Source organism: Syngnathoides biaculeatus, chromosome 9, assembly GCF_019802595.1.
Source record: "Syngnathoides biaculeatus isolate LvHL_M chromosome 9, ASM1980259v1, whole genome shotgun sequence".
In the NCBI taxonomy this organism is placed as follows: Eukaryota; Metazoa; Chordata; class Actinopteri; order Syngnathiformes; family Syngnathidae; genus Syngnathoides; species Syngnathoides biaculeatus.
In genome coordinates this window covers 22,469,716-22,489,274 of record NC_084648.1, presented here as the reverse complement: position 1 = coordinate 22,489,274, position 19,559 = coordinate 22,469,716, and the positions used below count along the sequence as shown (strand labels likewise).

The following is a 19,559-nucleotide window of genomic DNA, read 5'->3' as shown; positions in this document are numbered from 1 at the left end:
TCTACAGGTTGGCCAGACAGAGGGATAGAGATGGGAAGGATGTGCAGCAGGTCAGGGTGATTAAGGATAGAGATGGAAATGTGTTGACTGGTGCCGGTAGTGTACTAAATAGATGGAAAGAATACTTGGAGAAGTTGATGAATGAAGAAAATGAGAGAGAAAGAAGAGTTGAAGAGGCAAGAGTGAAGGACCAGGAAGTGGAAATGATTACTAAGGGGGAAGTCAGAAAGGCACTACAAAGGATGAAAACTGGAAAGGCAGTTGGTTCTGATGACATACCGGTAGAGGTATGGAAGCAATTTGGAGAGATGGCTGTGGAGTTTTTGACCAACTTATTCAACAGAATACTAGCGGGCGAAAAGATGCCTGAAGAATGGAGGAAAAGTGTTCGAGTTCCCATTTTTAAGAACAAAGGGGATGTTCAGAGCTGTGGGAACTATAGAGGAATAAAGTTGATGAGCCACACAATGAAGTTATGGGAAAGAGTAGTGGAGGCTAGACTCAGGACAGAAGTAAGTATCTGCGAGCAACAGTATGGTTTCATGCCTAGAAAGAGTACCACAGATGCATTATTTGCCTTGAGGATGCTCGTGGAAAAGTACAGAGAAGGTCAGAAGGAGCTACATTGCATCTTTGTGGATCTAGAGCAGGGGTGTCCAAACTTTTTGCAAAGAGGGCCAGATTTGGTAAGGTGAAAATGTGTGGGGGCCGACTATTTAGCCTGACATTCTTTGAACCATTAACATTAAATACAAATTAACTTTTTGGGATTTTTTTTAATTTAATTACAAATGGCATACTTTTACTTTTACATTATTTTTTACATTTAGGTTTTTACCGAAATCACAAACCACAAAAAGTTAAGAAAACTATAAAGGATATCTAAGTTCATGTGAAACATTACATATTATTCACTATTATATGCTCACTGTAGGAAAAGTGCTGAAAACAAAACAATGATCACTGCATATTCAAACTGTGATTTTGACCATCACAAAAAAATTAATTAACTGAGATTTAAGAATTTATTCAACTCAGAGGACTTAACAAAGGTCTTGCCTGCACTAATGTGAAGGGTGATACTGGGATCTTGACTGCAGTATGTAGTCCATGTCTGGCTCAAGAGCAGTGGTTTTGATGCGCAAGACGTCACGCAGGTGAGAGTCACTCAGTCTCGTCCTCATGCGGCTCTTGTTAATGTTCATAACGGAGAATGTCTTCTCGCACATGTATGTGGAGCCAAACAAGCTCAGCATTTTCTTAGCAAATGTCCGAATTGCTTGGAACCTGCCTTCATCCAGCTGGCGGTAGAAGTTGACAAGAGGGAGCTGTTGGTGCCGACTGCGATGCTCGGCGTCACACTGCAGCTCAATGAGCTCCAGTTGCAGGTGGTCTGGAGCGTCATCAGGGTCCACGGAGAAAGAAAGGAGAGGAAAAAAGCGTGATCTCCTGTTCAATAGCTGCAAAGTCCCGAAAGCGCTGCTGAAACTCCTCAACCAGAGATGAGATGTCTGCTGCATACTTTGTCATTTGCGCACTGATATTGATCTGTGGGAAACTGGTCACAATTTCCTGCAGCGACGGGAAATGTGCGGTACTGGGCTGCGCCTGTGACATGTGTCTTTGGAAAAGTAGCAGCTTGGTCCGAAAGGCTTTGATGTGTGAATACAGTTGGCTTACCACTGCATTTTGCCCTTGAAGGCTTGTGTTCAGCGCATTCAGATGTCGCGTTATGTCAACTAAAAATCCCAAATCAGACAGCCAAACAGGATCATTTAATTGTGGCATGGGTTGTCCCTTTTTAGTCAAGAATTGTCCAATTTCCTCCCTGAGAGAGAAGAAGCGCTGCAGCGCAGACCCCCGACTGAGCCACCTTACGTCGGTGTGATACAAAACATCTCCGTATTTAGCCTGGATGTCGAGAAGAAACTGTTGAAACTGGCGGTGGCACAGCGCTTTGGAGCGAATATAATTAATAGTCTTTATCACCGGTTTCATAACATTATCATATTTCATATATTTGGCACAGAGAACTTCTTGATGAATAATACAGTGGAGTTTAATAGCGCTGCCTCCTTCTTCGCTGACTTTGTTACAGACAAGGCTTGATAATCCACTCCGCTCGCCAGCCATGGCAGGTGCGCCGTCCGTAATAATCCCGGTGACTTTATTCCACTGTAGTTTCATGTCATCTACGGTGGAACAAACAGAAACAATTAAATCCGTTCCTCTTGTTTGGCCCTTCAGACTCTGGAGGTCCAGAAGCTCTTCACTCACGTTCATGTCATTGTCCACTCCTCTTAAAAAGATCAGTAACTGAGCGGTGTCGGACGCATCCGTGCTTTCATCGCACGCTAACGAGAAAAAGTCAAACTCAGTTCCTTTTGCCTCTAACTGTCTCTTAATATCTAATGAAACGTCTTCAATTCTCCGTACGAGCCAGGCAAATATTGGCAAACTCTTGCTTCTTCGCGGGACAAATTTTCTCAACCATTTTCATTACACAGTCTTAATAAATTCACCCTCAGTGAAAGGTTTGCAGTGCTTTGCAATCAGCGTTGCCACTTCGTAGCTTGCCTTTGTGGCATTTTCATTTGACTCACGGACTCTTGTGAAAAAGCTTTGCTGTGCCGTTAAAACAGCTTCCAGTTGCTTCACTTTTTCACCGCGTTTGTTCCCAGTTAGCTTGTCGTAGCTAGCATGTTTCGTCTGGTAGTGCCTCTCGATGTTGAATTCCTTGAAAACAGCCACAGTCTCTTGGCAAATTAGGCAGACACAGTTGTTTCATATTTCAGTGAAAAAATACTCAAATTTCCACTTGTCCTGGAAGCGGCGGCCCTCGCGGTCTACTTTCCTTTTTTTGTTTACAGACGCCATGTTAGAAATGGGCTGGGCTGAAACGATCACGCAAGGTCAAGGGTCACGGCGGCCAGAGTGCGGCCACAGGGCTACTGCCATCTTCTGGTGAAATGAAAAATAGCTTTTTGTACACATGTATTTTATACTGTGGTCAACAGTGCTGGCGGGCCGCATATTATTGATTTCATGATAGAGGCCGCGGGCCGGTAAAAATTTGTCCACGGGCCGCAATTGGCCCGGGGGCCGGACTTTGGACATGTCTGCTCTAATGAGCTCATTTCCAATCCTATCCAACCTCACTCCTAGAGAGAACCTCAACATCTTCATTGATGCCACCTCCAGTTATGCTTCCTGTCTTCTCTCAGTGCCACTGTCTGTAATCCGTACATCATGGCCTCACCACTGTTTTATAAACCTTGCCATTCATCCAAGCAGAAACTCTTCTGTCACATAACACACCAGACACCTTCCGACAGGTGTTCCGACTTGTTTGGACATGTTTCATCACTTCCTTACCACAGTAACCATTGCTCTGGATTGTTGACACCAAGTATTTGAAGTCGTCCACCCTTGCTATCTCTTCTCCCTTTAGCCTCACTCTTCCCCCTCCATCTTTCTCATTCACGCATATATATTCTGTTTTACTTCGGCGAAATCCTCATTCCTCTCCTTTCCAGTGCATGTCTCCATCTTTCTAATTGTTCCTCCACCTGCTCCCTGCTTTCACTGCACATTACAATATCATCTGCGAACATCATGATCCAAGGGGATTCTAGTCTAACCTCAACTATCAGCCTATCCATTCCCACAGCAAACAGGAAGGGGCTCATAGCTGATCCCTGATGGAATCCCACCTCCACTTTAAATTATTTTGTTACACTTACGGCAGACCTCACCACTGTTCTGCTGCCCTCATACATGTCCTGTACTATTGTGACATACTTCTCCACCACACCAGATTTACGCATGCACAGTTCCTTTCTTGGTATTCTGTCATGGGCTTTCTCTAGATCCACAAAGACACAATGTAGCTCCTTCTGACATTCTCTGGACTTTTCTACTCGCATCCTCAAGGCAAATAATGCATCTGTGGTACATTATCGAGGCATGAAACCAGACTGTTGCTCGAAGATACTTCTCTTCTGAGTCAAGCCTCCACAACTCTTTCCCATAACTTCATTGTGCGGCTCATCAGCTTTATTCCTCTATAGTTCCCAAAGCTCTGCACATCGGCTTTGTTCTTAAAAATGGGAACTAGCACACTTTTCCTTCATTCTTCCTTCATTCTTCAGGCATCTTCTCACCCGCTAGTATTCTGTTGAATAAGTTGGTTGAAAACTCCACAGCCACCTCTCCAAATTGCTTCCATACCTCCAAAGGTATGTCATCAGGACAAATTGCTTTTCCATTTTTCATTCTTTGTAGTGCCGTTCTGGTTTCCCTCTTACTAATCATAGACACTTCCTGGTCCTTCACACTTGCCTTTTCTACTGTTCCTTCTCTCATTTCCTTCATTCATCAACTTCTCAAAATTTTCTTTCCATTTATTTAGCCCACGACCAGCACCAGTCAACACATTTCCATCTCTATCCTTAATCACCTTTACCTGCTGCACATCCTTCCCATTTCTAGCCCTCTGTCTGGCCAACCTAGAGAGATCCTTTTTTCTTCCTTTCGTGTCCAACCTGGTGTACATGTCGTTATATGCCTCTTGATTAGCCTTAGCCACCTCTCCCTTTGCCCAACGTCGCATCTTAATGTATTCCTTTGGCCTTCCTCAGTGCTTTCAGTGTCCCACATCTTCTTCGCTAATCCGTTTCTTTGTATAACTTTCTGTATTTTTGGGGTTCCACCACCAAGTCTCCTTCTCCCTTTTCCAACCAGAAGACACACCAAGTACTCTCCTGCCTGTCTCTCTGATCACCCTGGCTGTAGTAGTCCAGTCTTCTGGGAGAATCTGTCCATCGAAAGCTTGTCTCACCTCTTTCCGAAAGACTGCACAACATTCTTCCTTTCTCAGCTTCAACCACATGGTTATCTGCTCTACCTTTGTCTTCTAATTTCCACCTACCACCAGTCATCCTACATGCCACCATCCTATGCTGTTGAGCTACACTCTCCCCTACCACTACTTTACAGTCAGTAACTTCCTTCAGGTTATATCATCTGTACATAATATAATGCAGCTCCATGCTTCTACCTCCAGGTAGGTATTTTAAACCCTTCTCCTAAACGTTTAGCCTTACTCCCTTTCCACCTGCTCTCTTGGATGCACAATATATCAATCTTTCTCCTAATCATCATGTCAACCAACTCCTGAGCTTTTCCTGTCATAGTCCCAACATTCAAAGTCCCTTCACTCAATTGTAGGCTCTGTGCATTCCTCTTCTTCTTCTGCCAACGAATCCGGTTTCCTTCTTTCTTTGTCTTCGACCCACAGCTGAAATTCCACCAACCCCCTTCAGGTAACGATGGCGGGGTTGGCCATTGTTTACCTGGGCCACGACCGATCTGGTATGGTATTCTTTAAATGTACGCTCATATTTGTTTGGCACAATTTTATGCCGGATGCCCTTACTGAAATAACCCTCTGCTTGGGACTTGCCTACACTTTGCATTGCCTAGTACCCCCCATAGGGCTGCATTCTACAACGACTCTAACAACTGGAGACAAATTCCTTGGGTGTTTTTGACATACTTAGCAAATAAAGAGGATTCTGGTTCTAATTCTGATATTCTTTCAAACTGCTTGTTAAGCTACGAAACTCTAAGCTTACCACTATAGCCAAAAAATCTAATTTCTGTTCAATTTTGCTGATTAAAAATATATTTGAGGCTAGTGCACAAATGATTGTGTGTTTACTCGCAGACAATGTTAAAACACCCCTGCTGACCCTTATGTTCTGGTCATAACCCAAGCTGCAGCATTCTGAATAAGCTGCAGCTGTTTAATGCTCTTTCTGAGGAGCCCAAACATAAGACCATTGCAATAGTCAAGTTTACATCAGATAAAAGTATGGATGAGCTTCTCTTGGTCTGTTTGACACACGCAAGCCTTTACTCTTAATATATTCTTCAGATGGTAAAACACAGTTTTCGTAATTGATTTAGGGTGTTTAGAATCTCAACTTTAGATAATGGAAGCTCTGGCCAATCCAGTTATTTATCTGCTTTAGACAGACAACACCTCAATTGAACTACGGTCATCTTGAGACACTGATAGCTTTGATAGTCAAAACTAAAGTTCTGGAAAATTTGACCCGAGAGTAGCATATACAGCTGCTGAACAGGAGGGGTCCAAGACCTGACCACTGAAGGACCCCATATATAATTTCCATTTGTTGAGATAAGTTGTCTTGGGAGGCACAGAGGCAGGTTAGGTTGAAATAAAAAGGATCCACAAATATAAAACAAAAACAGGTGGAGAGAGGAACATTTCTTCATGCATTTTGAGGGACACTGCTACCGTGTCCGCTATTTATTTATCTGCCTTTTTAGTTGACCTGCTGATAAATCAGAGAGTAATACTCCCAACTGTGTACTCTTACTCTTAGATCGGAAATTGATTGAATTGAATTGATTGAAGATGATCAAAATTTTAGTCTTAACAAATCAACTGTTTATTGTTTAATCCAACACTTCAAAGTGTTTGGCTTCAAATCAAGATGAACAGTTCTCAAAATCCTACATCTGAACCTATAAAGCTCATATAAATGACAAGATATCAAAGCATACATTTGAAATATTTCACCAGAGTTCAGGAGGAAATATCAAAAGAGAGATGTATCTTCAGTTAAATAAACTTTGAATGAAAGTCCACACATTGTGGTAATTCTCAAAACACCAGGAGTTATCATCTGTGTTACAGCAAAGTTCCAAGTGTTGAGAGAGCCCAACCCTTTAGTCGAGGGGTGTCCAAACTTTTGGAAAGAGGGCCAGATTTGGTAAGGTGAAAATGTGTGGGGGCCGACTATTTAGCCTGACATTCTTTGAACCATTAACATTAAATACAAATTAACTTTTTGGGATTTTTTTAATTAATTACAAATGGCATACTTTTACTTTTACATTTTTTTTTACATTTAGGTTTTTACCGAAAACACAGACCACAAAAAATTAAGAAAACTATAAAGGATATCTAAGTTCATGTGAAACATTACATATTATTCACTATTTTATTCTCAGTGTAGGAAAAGTGCTGAAATGAAAACAAAACAATGATCACTGCATATTCAAACTGTGATTTTGACCATCACAAAAAAAAATTAATTAACTGAGATTTAAGATTTATTCAACTCAGAGGACTTAACAAAGGTCTTGCCTGCACTAATGTGAAGGGTGATACTGGGATCTTGACTGCAGTATGTAGTCCATGTCTGGCTCAAGAGCAGTGGTTTTGATGCGCAAGACGTCACGCAGGTGAGAGTCACTCAGTCTCGTCCTCATGCGGCTCTTGTTAATGTTCATAACGGAGAATGTCTTCTCGCACATGTATGTGGAGCCAAACAAGCTCAGCATTTTCTTAGCAAATGTCCGAATTGCTTGGGAACCTCCCTTCATCCAGCTGGCGGTAGAAGTTAACAAGAGGGAGCTGTTGGTGCCGACTGCGATGCTCGGCGTCACACTGCAGCTCAATGAGCTCCAGTTGCAGGTGGTCTGGAGCGTCATCAGGGTCCACGGAGAGAAAGGAGAGGAAAAAAGCGTGATCTCCTTTTCAATAGCTGCAAAGTCCCGAAAGCGCTGCTGAAACTCCTCAACCAGAGATGAGATGTCTGCTGCATACTTTGTCATTTGCGCACTGATATTGATCTGTGGGAAACTGGTCACAATTCCTGCAGCGACGGGAAATGTGCGGTATTGGGCTGCGCCTGTGACAGGTGTCTTTGGAAAAGTAGCAGCTTGGTCCGAAAGGCTTTGATGTGTGAATACAGTTGGCTTACCACTGCATTTTGCCCTTGAAGGCTTGTGTTCAGCGCATTCAGATGTCGCGTTATGTGTCAACTAAAAATCCCAAATCAGCCAGCCAAACAGGCATCATTTAATTGTGGCATGGGTTGTCCCTTTTTAGTCAAGAATTGTCCAATTTCCTCCCTGAGAGAGAAGAAGCGCTGCAGCGCAGACCCCCGACTGAGCCACCTTACGTCGGTGTGATACAAAACATCTCCGTATTCAGCCTGGATGTCGAGAAGAAAAACTGTTGAAACTGGCGGTGGCCACAGCGCTTTGGAGCGAATATAATTAATAGTCTTTATCACCGGTTTCATAACATTATCATATTTCATATATTTGGCACAGAGAACTTCTTGATGAATAATACAGTGGAGTTTAATAGCGCTGCCTCCTTCTTCGCTGACTTTGTTACAGACAAGGCTTGATAATCCACTCCGCTCGCCAGCCATGGCAGGTGCGCCGTCCGTAATAATCCCGGTGACTTTATTCCACTGTAGTTTCATGTCATCTACGGTGGAACAAACAGAAACAATTAAATCCGTTCCTCTTGTTTGGCCCTTCAGACTCTGGAGGTCCAGAAGCTCTTCACTCACGTTCATGTCATTGTCCACTCCTCTTAAAAAGATCAGTAACTGAGCGGTGTCGGACGCATCCGTGCTTTCATCGCACGCTAACGAGAAAAAGTCAAACTCAGTTCCTTTTGCCTCTAACTGTCTCTTAATATCTAATGAAACGTCTTCAATTCTCCGTACGAGCCAGGCAAATATTGGCAAACTCTTGCTTCTTCGCGGGACAAATTTTCTCAACCATTTTCATTACACAGTCTTTAATAAATTCACCCTCAGTGAAAGGTTTGCAGTGCTTTGCAATCAGCGTTGCCACTTCGTAGCTTGCCTTTGTGGCATTTTCATTTGACTCACGGACTCTTGTGAAAAAGCTTTGCTGTGCCGTTAAAACAGCTTCCAGTTGCTTCACTTTTTCACCGCGTTTGTTCCCAGTTAGCTTGTCGTAGCTAGCATGTTTCGTCTGGTAGTGCCTCTCGATGTTGAATTCCTTGAAAACAGCCACAGTCTCTTGGCAAATTAGGCAGACACAGTTGTTTCGTATTTCAGTGAAAAAATACTCAAATTTCCACTTGTCCTGGAAACGGCGGCCCTCGCGGTCTACTTTCCTTTTTTTGTTTACAGACGCCATGTTAGAAATGGGCTGGGCTGAAACGATCACGCAAGGTCAAGGGTCACGGCGGCCAGAGTGCGGCCACAGGGCTACTGCCATCTTCTGGTGAAATGAAAAATAGCTTTTTGTACACATGTATTTTATACTGTGGTCAACAGTGCTGGCGGGCCGCATATTATTGATTTCATGATAGAGGCCGCGGGCCGGTAAAAATTTGTCCACGGGCCGCAATTGGCCCGGGGGCCGGACTTTGGACATGTCTGATCTAGAGAAAGCCTATGACAGAGTACCAAGAGAGGAACTGTGGTACTGCATGCGTAAGTCTGGTGTGGCAGAGAAGTATGTTAAAATAGTACAGGACATGTATGATGGCAGCAGAACAATGGTGAGGTGTGCCTTAGGTGTGACAGAGGAATTTAAGGTGGAGGTGGGACTGCATCAGGGATCAGCTCTGAGCCCCTTCCTGTTTGCAGTGGTAATGGATAGGCTGACAGATGAGGTTAGACTGGAATCCCCTTGGACCATGATGTTCGCAGATGATATTGTCATATGCAGTGAAAGCAGGGAGCATGCAGAGGAACAATTGGAAAGATGGAGACATGCACTGGAAAGGAGAGGAATGAAGATTAGCCGAAGTAAAACAGAATATATGTGCGTGAATGAGAAAAGTGGAGGGGGAAGAGTGAGGCTACAGGGAGAAGAGATAGTGAGGGTCGACGACTTCAAATACTTGGGGTCAACAATACAGAGCAATGGAGAGTGTGGTCAGGAAGTGAAGAAACGGGTCCAAGCAGGTTGGAACAGCTGGCGAAAGGTGTCTGGTGTGTTATGTGACAGAAGAGTGTCTGCTAGGATGAAGGGCAAAGTTTACAAAACAGTGGTGAGGCCGGCCATGATGTACGGATTAGAGACAGTGGCACTGAAGAAGAAAAACAGGAATCTGAACTGGAGGTGGCAGAAATGAAGATGTTGAGGTTCTCGCTCGGAGTGACCAGGTTGGATAGGATTAGAAATGAGCTCATTAGAGGGACAGCCAAAGCTGGATGTTTTGGAGACAAGATTCGAGAGAGCAGACTTCGATGGTGTTGGACATGTTCAGAGGTGAGAGAGTGAGTATATTGGTAGAAGGATGCTGAGGATGGAGCTCCCAGGCAAAAGAGCGAGAGGAAGACCAAAGAGAAGGTTTATGGATGTGGTGAGGGAAGACATGAGGGCAGTTGGGGTTAGAGAGGAAGATGCAGGAGATAGGCTAAGATGGCAAAAGATGACACGCTGTGGCGACCCCTAACGGGACAAGCCGAAAGGAAAAGAAGAAGAATGGTGGTGAACTTTGCAAAAGTTGGCAAGAGTGAAATTTTTTTTCCAGAAGAGGCAGGAACATAGAATGACCTACAAGAGCGGAGGTAGAAGCACACAGGTGGATTATATTTTCTGCAGACAATGCAATCTGAAGGAAGTTACTGACTGGAAGGTAGTGGTAGGGGAGACTGTAGCTCGACAGCATAGGTGGGTAGGTGGGTAGGAAGATTACAAAGACAAAGGTAGAGCAGAGAACCATGTGGTGGAAGCTTAGAATGGAAGAATGTTGTGGAGTCATTCAGAAAGAAGTGAGAGAGGTTCTTGATGGACAGCAGGAGCTCCCAGAAGACTGGACTACTACAGCCAAGGTGATCAGAGAGACAGGCAGGAGAGTACTTGGTGTGTCTAGTGGTCGGAAAGGGGATTAGGAGACTTGGTGGTGGAAACCCAATTTACTGAAAGTCGTACAAGGAAAGAGGTATGGAGATGTGAAACGAAGACATTGAGACATGACATAGAACAAAAATAGAGGTGGTGAGAGATAAAAAAAAAAGAGCCATATGACCACATGTACACTAGGTTGTACATGAAAGAAGGAGAAAACGATCCCGACATGTTGGCCAGACAGAGGGATAAAGATGGGAAGGATGTGCAGCAGGTAAGTGGGATGAAGGATGAAATTGATGATGAAATTGTGTTGAATGGTGCCAGTAATGTGCTAAATAGATGGAAAGAATACTTTGAGAAGTTGATGAATGATGAAAATGAGATGACCGTATGTGCAAGCAACAATATGATTTCATGTCTAGAAAGAGTACCCCAGATGCATTATTTGCCTTGAGAATGCTAGTGGAAAAGTACAGTGAAGGTCAGAAGGAGTTCCATCGTGTTTTTGTGGATCTAGAGAAAGGCTATGACAGAGTACCAAGAGAGGAATTGTGGTATTGTATTCGTTAGTCTGGTGTGGCAGAGAAATATGTTAGAATTGTACAGGACATGTGTGAGGGCAGCAGGACAGTGGTGAGGTGTATCGTTGGTGTGTCAGAAGAACTTAAAGTGGAGGTGGGACTGCATCAGGGTTCCGCGCTGAGCCCCTTCCCGTTGGCTGTAATAATGGATAGGCTGACAGATGAGGTTAGACTGGAATCCTCTTGGACCATGATGTTCGCAGATGGCATTGTGATCAGTAGTGAAAGCAGGGAGCAGTTGGAGAAACTATTAGAAGAATGGAGGATGCACATGAAAGGAGAGAAATAGATTAGACTAAGTAAAGCAGAATATATGTGCGTGAATGAGAGGGGCGGAGGGGAAAGAATGAGGTTCCAGGGAGAAGAGATAGCGAGGGTGGACGACTTCAAATACTTGGGATCAACAATCCAGAGCAATGGTGAGTGTGGTTAGGAAGTGAAGAAACGGGTGCAAGCAGGTAAGAACAGCTGGTGTAAGTTGTCTCGTGTGTTATGTGATAGAAGAGTCTCTGCTAAGATGACGGGCAAAGTTTATAAAACAGAGGTGAGGCGAGCCATGAAATCTGGATTAGAGACAGTGGCACTGAAGACACAACAGGAAGCAGAGCTGGAGGTGGCTGAAATGAAGATGTTGAGGTTCTTTCTAGGAGCGAGCAGGTTGGATAAGATTAGAAATGAGCTCATTAGAGGGATAGCCAAAGTTGGATATTTTTGAGACAAGGTTCACGAGAACAGACTTAGATGGTTTGGACATGTCCAGCGGCGAGAGTGATAACATTGGTAGAAGGGCGGTGAGGGTTGAGCTGCCAGGCAAAAGAGTTAGAGGAAGACCAAAGAGAAGGTTGATGGATGTTGTGATGGAAGACATGAGGGCAGTTGGCGTTAGAGAGGAAGATGCAGGAGATGGGCTTACTTGGAAAAAAATGACACGTTGTTCTGAACCCTAATTGGACAAGCCAGCGTCACGCTGAAGTTACTATGTCACTCAACTGGCTGGGAAGACCTGAAAGAAGTGGCTGGGGAGAGGAAAGTCTGTGTATCCCTGCTTAAAATACTCCCCCCCATACCCCCCCCCCCGACCCGGAGAAGCGGTAGGAAATGGATGGATGGATGGATGGATGGATGGATGGATGGATGGATAGTTCATTTCTCAGCCAAAGATAGCTGGGATAGACTCCAGCACGCTTGCGACCTCAGTGAGGATAAGTTGTACAGGAAATTGATGGATAGATGTTTTTTGATTTAATATATTGAAATCTGCAACTCTATTGTCATCAGATCTCCATCTACCAATCTGGCTACATTCCTACCTTTACTACCTGTATGATCATGAATTGTGGGTCGTGACCGAAAGAACAAAATCTTGTATACAATCAGCCAAAATTAATTTCCTCTGTAGTGTGTCTGGGCTCTTCCTTAGAGATAAAATGAGATCCAGGGTCATCCAAGAAGGAATCAGAGTAGAGCGACTGTTTAAATTTGAGAGAAAACAGATAAGGTGGCTCTGCCATCTAGTTATGATACCCTTTGGAGGCCTTCCTGGTGTGGTGTTCTGGGCAAATAATCCACTGGGAGGAGGACTCAGGGATGACACATTTCTGGCTGGTTTGGAAACACCTCAGGAGCTCCCCGAGCTCAACCAAGTCGCTGGGGAGAGGCTCAGCTGTAAAGCATTGACCTCACAGTTCTGAGGACCCGGGTTCAATCCCGGCCTCACCTGTGTGGACTTGGCATGTTCCCCCTGTGCCTGCGTAGGTTTTCTCCGGCCACTCGGCTTTCCTCCCACATCTCAAAAACATGCATTAATCATACACTCTAAATTCGCCCTAGGTGTGATTGTGAGTCTGACTGTTTTCCGTCTCCACGGGCCCTGCGATTGGCTGGGAACCAGTTTAGGGTGTACTCTTCCTCCTGCCCGTTGACAGCTGGGATAGGCTCCAGCACTCCTGCAACCCTTGTTAGGAAAAGCGGCTTAGAAAATGAATGGATGTAAAAAGATAACTATTGCCTGTGTGGGGTTTCCATGTTCTCCCCATGACTGCATGGGTTTTCGCCAGGCCGTCCATTTTTCTCGCACATCCCAAAGACTTGTGTTCATCCTACACTCTAAATTGCCCTTAGGTATGATTGTAAGTTGTTTCTCTCTGTGTGCCCTGAAATTGGCTGGCAAAATTCTGTGTGTACTGTGCTTCCTGCCTGAAGATAGCTGGGATAGACTCCAGCAATCTCTTGACCCATGTGAGAATAATCATCTTGGATAATCCATGACCCATGTGTGGATAAGCAGATCGGAAAATTGATGGATAAAAATAACTAGAATGAACCCTCACTCAGTAACGCCATACAAAAATGTTCAGAGCTGATCTATCTTTGATCTGAGCTATCTGATCTGAATTTCTGTGAGATTACCACTCTGCCGCCTGTCTCATATATTGATATTTATCTATATATTAATTCATAAAGCTTTCATATTTTTTTCAGATTTCTGTGTTTTTTTTTTTGTTTTTGTTTTTTTTTAGAGTGAGGATAAATATATTTGCACCCATGACAGCAACTGCACACGATTTATTAACAAGTCGGGAAGTTATGGTGAGTTAATGGTCTCTTTGTACGAGTCTATTTTAAAGATCAAGCTCACAAATTGTCAATACTTTACATGCAAATGAAAGTGTACATTAAATTGCACAACTTTATTCTTTTGCTGCTCAGGAATTCTGACAGGAAGGTGTGTTCCTTTCAAAGCCACTATCAAGACATGTGAGATTAAGGGGTGGTGCCCTGCTGAGATTGATACCATAAAAACGTAAGTGACTCTGACATACAGTATGTACAGCAAGGGGGCCCAGATTGTTTACCCCAAGACGTACTTTTCAAGCAGCCAGCCTCTCGGGATGACGGGCGGGACGGTGGGTGTACACGCGCATCACCGTGACTGCCATGGGGAAAGGCCACCTTGGTAGAATGCACCTTTATGTGCATGCGATCAACATATTTGCTACACCTGAATCAAGCGATGAGACAGATAATAGGTTGATGTCTTTTTTTTTTTTTGGCACGCCATCATGCGATCGACCAAAACTGCCTCACGATTGACTGGTGGATCGCGATCAATACATTGAGCACCCCTGAAGTACACTATATGTGTTTTTCACACATTTGGGAATGAGACACCAAGATACTTGAACTTCTCCACTGGTGCTGGTCCCATCCTTGTCTAAAAAGCATACCCTTTTCTAAGTGTTTTAAGATTGTGGCATTCTGTAACCAACAGAATCACTGTCAAAAGCTGAGACCCAATACTGACCTCACCAAAACGTACCACTGAGCAAATTCAGATTCAAGCTGTACAGGGACCAAATAGAGCTGAATCACAGGCTCCTGTGCATCATACCACCAAAGGATCCCCCACAGGATTACACAAAAGACACAGGTGAATGCCCTCTCTATGTGAACAAAATATTCTTAATGCCCCTGTAGGACTCTGTTAAGGGCCATGGGAGCTAGTCCACAGTTCCACCACCAGGTAGAAACTTCCCTCTTCTTTTCCTTTCGGCTTGTCCCGTTAGGGGTTACCACAGCGTGTCATCTTTTTCCATTTTAGCATTTTTTCCATTTTTCCATTCCTGCCTCTTCATCTCTAACACCAACTGCCCTCATGTCTTCCCTCACCACATCCATAAACCTCTTTGGTCTTCCTCTCGTTCTTTTGCCTGGCAGATTTCATCCTCAGCACCCTTCCACCAATATACTCACTCTCTCGCCTCTGAACAAACCATCGAAGTCTGCTCTCTCAAATCTTGTCACCAAAACATCCAACTTTGGCTGTCCCTCCAATGAGCTCATTTCTAATCCTATCCAACCTACTCACTTCGAGCAAGAACCTCAACATCTTCATTTCTGTTACCCCCAGTTCTGCTTCCTGTTGTTTCTTCAGTGCCACCGTCTTTAATCCGTACCACTCACCACTGTTTTATAAACTTTCCCCTTCTGTCACATAACACACCAGACACCTTCCGCCAGCTGTTCCAACCTGCTTGGACCCGTTTCTTCACTTCCTTGCCACACTCACCATCGCTCTGGATTGTTGACCCTACATATTTGAAGTCCTCCACCCTCGCAATCTCTTCTCCCTGTAGCCTCACTCTTCCCTCTCTGCCTTTCTCATTCACGCACATATATTCTGTTTTACTTCGGCTAATCTTCATTCCGCTCCTTTCCAGTGCATGTCTCCATCTTTCTAATTGTTCCTCTGCATGCTCCCTGCTTTCACTGCATATTACAATATCATCTGCGAACATCATGATCCAAGAGGATTCCAGTCTAACCTCATCTGTCAACTTATCCATTACCACTGCAAACAGGAAGGGGCTCAGAGCTGATCCCTGATGCAGTCCCACCGCCACCTTGAATTCTTCCGTCATAGACTTTCTCTAGATCCACAAAGACACAATCTAGCTCCTTCTGACCTTCTCTGTACTTTTCCACGAGCATCCTCAAGGCAAATAATCCCTCTGTAGTACTCTTTCTAGGCATGAAACGATACTGTTGCTAGCAGATACTAACTTTTGTCCTGAGTCTAGCCTCCACTACTCTTTCCCATAACTTCATTGTGTGGCTCATCAACTTTATTCCCCTTGTAGGGATTTGCGAGTTTAGACTACGCGTGTTTGATGATCGAGGAAGAGATGACCAATGATTAGAAAAAGTTAACAACAAATGGATTTATTACAAAGGATTGTGCAACACAGATGCCCGGGTCTTATCTAGGCATCTGCTGCACACGAGACATGTGTCTTCTGACAAGATGACCCAAGAAGAAGACAAGGGCTGCCCGGTAACACAGGGTTTTTATCTTTATGGGTCCTTGGTGGAAATGACTGCCCCCCCCCCTCACAGTCTCATCCTGGGCCGGGATGGTAACTTTCTGTTCCTTATCTGGTGTCGTTCATCTCCACGGCAATGCCTGGGATAGGAGGATGGCGCCAGCCTGTTTTCTGCGTACAAAGATCAAGGGCAACCACTGGCTCCACAACACATGCTTGTCTGATTAGCAAATGGACAACACTTTATCTGTTGATTAAATGTATAAGGTCATATTTAATCGAATAATGAAAGTACAATGAAAGTAAAATAGTCTTCATTACCTCTCTTGATCTATGAAGTAGATCACAAAAAACAAACACGCAAATCACAAATGTAACACTTCAAGAAACATGAAACCCTCTCTAGTCTTCTGACCGTGCCCTATAATAAGTGCATCGCCTCGTGATTCAGAACACTCGTAAGCTTCAAACCTGCAGTACTAGACAACTCAAATACAGCAAAACAAAAAACAATAATTGTATATAAGTAGAACAGAATAATCACACAATATGGGCAAGGGCAATGTAATCCCGGGGCATGTCGAGATCATGATAATCACGAGGTGGTGGAAGTACAGCATCATTTTCAAGGGGACCAAAGGCAACAATGAAATCATCCTGAGGAGTGTGTCGGGGCGGGGGTCTAATGAGGACATAGTTACCTCAATCATCAGCTGGGGCACCAATTGCCTTCTCAATCAGATGGGTTAAAAGAGAACGAATACAAGGAATGCAACAGCATCCACATAGGGTGAGAATAGAGGTAAAGACAGCCAGAGAGATGAAGATTGATCAAATGACACTCTTCCATCTACCAAACACATTCATCCAGTTATCCCACATAGACATGTAAAAAACCAGAGTGTTCCTTCATTTTCTTCGCCAGGGTTCTAAGTCTATCTGCGGCTTTAGTAAGGCGGCCACCAGGTTGGGTGTTATTCAGAATAATGGTACAGCATTGGTCGCCAAAAAAGGAACAAACGCCACTTTTCTCGGCCAACGCAGCATCTAATGCAATTCTATTTTGAAAAGCCATAATAGATGTAGCCCTAAGTTGTTCATGGACAGCTTTAAGTCCCTCAGGGGTGAAATTGCCCAAGCGTTGCACATTATAATGTATGTAATTGATACGGTCAACATTTTTGTTTGGAGTAAAAGGGAACAGGGCGGAAATTACAGGTATATTTTCAAAAACAACAACTACTTGATCAGCCAGTTTATACTCATCTTGGATACCACGGGAGACGCCAATAGCGTCAATGTAGATGGAGTCATCAGCACCGAGCCATGTAGGTTTGGACCTACGTGAACCACGTAATAGGCCAAGGGCTTCCTTGAAGTGTTCAGGAGCAACCACCAGATCATCTAGGGTGACAGGAACAACGGAAATAGGTAAAAGTAAAGTTACTAAAGCACATCTGCCCATGCTATTGCGTGGAAGGCGGTCTAAGAGACGTTCCTCTCCGCACCACCACTACACATCAGCATGGCTGAATGGTTGGAAAAAAAGTGTTTCCTGCGTCTCTGCACATTGATCATCAGAGATATTGCCAATTGGGGCCCCATTACCTTTAAGGAAAATACAGGTGAAGTTTTGGCGTGCCACAGCACGATTAAACACAGGTTTGTTCTTTTGGGCTGGTGTTACCAGGTGAGCAGTATCCCAAATTTTGCATTCATTTTTAGTTGGCACAATTTTTCATAAGATCTAGAACACAAGTGGAGTTGACAGTAGAGGAAACAACACGTAACAAATGTCTAGGTCCCATGCATACAACACATTCACTCGGGGTTTTATTAACCACTTGTTCTGCCATTCGTAATTAATTATTGTTAACTGCGCTCACACCTGTCAAAATCCTAAACCACTCATCAACAGATAAGGCTTCATTCATAATACGACTCTTAATATGACTATTGGAGGCTGGGCCACGGCTCAATCCTGTTGGAACTAATGAGTACAGGGTAGGTTCGTTCTGCTGACGTTTGGTCAGATCAAAGGCGGTTTTATTTGGACAAAAATGTATATATGTACATGGATCTTTTTTACCCTTGTAAACACATAAGCCTAATGTGTAACACTGAATGGGGGAGGAGAAATGAGGAGTATTATGAACAGCAGGGGAAGATCCCAATAGAGGGGAAAGAGTGGTATTAAGAGTCAGAAACAAATGGGGTTCTCTATTTGCCGGCCCTCTTCTGATAGTCGCTGTTGGCAGTCTCTGGGGGATTTTTCCCATCCATACGACACCTTATCCCACCCTCCCCATAAGTGGTATGAGACATATCCCCAGCCCCCAGCTTTTGTGTGTCCACTCGTATCTATACACCAATCATAGCCTCCCCACTCACTGGCCTTGTACCCTCTGATAGAAAACGAGTTTAAATTTAGCATAAGTACACTAGTGAATTTGGAAGAGGCCCTGTAGCTCAGTGGTTAGAGCACTGGTTTGATAAACCAGGGGTTGTGGGTTCGTATCCCACTGGGGCCTACACTCCCTGAGAAGGGTTGCGTCAGGAAGGGCATCCGGCGTAAAAATTGTGCCAAACATATGTGCGTTCATCTGAGATGACACACTGTGGCGACCCCGAAAGGGACAAGCCGAAAGAAACTTACTGAAGCCCCGTAGCTCAGTGGTTAGAGCACTGGTTTGGTAAACCAGGGGTTGTGGGTTCGTATCCCACTGGGGCCTCCACTCCCTGAGAAGGGTTGCGTCAGGAAGGGCATCCGGCGTAAAAATTGTGCCAAACATATATGTGCGTTCATCTGAGATGACACGCTGTGGTGACCCCGAAAGGGACAAGCCAAAAGAAGAAGAAGAAGAAGACACTAGTGAATTTGGAAGCACTGTAGCAAAAGTAAAGCTCATCTGTTTGTTTGTCGGGATTATCACAAGGATTTTTCAATCGTTCCATTGCAGTTTTGGCTAGTGTCGGCACCCGATAAAAAGAAGTAGGACATCCACCCCCACCCCCCGTACGCCGTTTAGCTCTGTGATAAATATTTTCTGGGTGAGTAGTGCTAACGGCTGTTATTGATATGGGTGTGGGTATAGGGTATTTTTGAGCGATTTTCCAAATCAAAATACCAAGAACAACAATGACACCAATAATGAGAATACCATAGATTCCTGCTGTCTCTCTCTTGGTCTGAAAAGCAATCGGACCATCTGTAGGAATCATGGTTAAGAATAAAGCAATAACAAGCAATAAAATAAAAGTGCAATTAAGAGTCTGTAGCAGGGTGAAGTACAGAATAATGCAGGGGTGTCCAAACTTTTTGCAAAGAGGGCCAGATTTGGTAAGGTGAAAATGTGTGGGGGCCGACTATTTAGCCTGACATTCTTTGAACCATTAACATTAAATACAAATTAACTTTTTGGGATTTTTTTTAATTTAATTACAAATGGCATACTTTTACTTTTACATTATTTTTTACATTTAG

The 19,559-nt window shown here is 44.0% G+C and overlaps 1 protein-coding gene and 1 non-coding gene across 10 annotated transcripts in view; one reads left to right on the top strand and one right to left on the bottom strand.

The window, feature by feature from the left end:
• The window catches only part of LOC133506632 (general transcription factor II-I repeat domain-containing protein 2B-like), a 123,711-nt gene that overhangs the window by 96,483 nt on the left and 7,669 nt on the right, over positions 1-19,559 (bottom strand). For 8 of the 9 annotated variants that reach the window (XR_009796550.1, XR_009796551.1, XR_009796553.1 and 5 more), the window contains exon 3: positions 14,120-17,479. The gene's annotated coding sequence lies outside the window, so the exon portion shown is untranslated. Of the gene's footprint in view, positions 1-9,986; positions 17,480-19,559 lie in introns of those variants that run through there. The other variant, XM_061830961.1, reaches the window with a different exon arrangement.
• trnai-gau (transfer RNA isoleucine (anticodon GAU)) lies at positions 18,534-18,606 on the top strand. Its single transcript has one exon. It is a non-coding gene; the product is annotated as a tRNA-Ile (tRNA).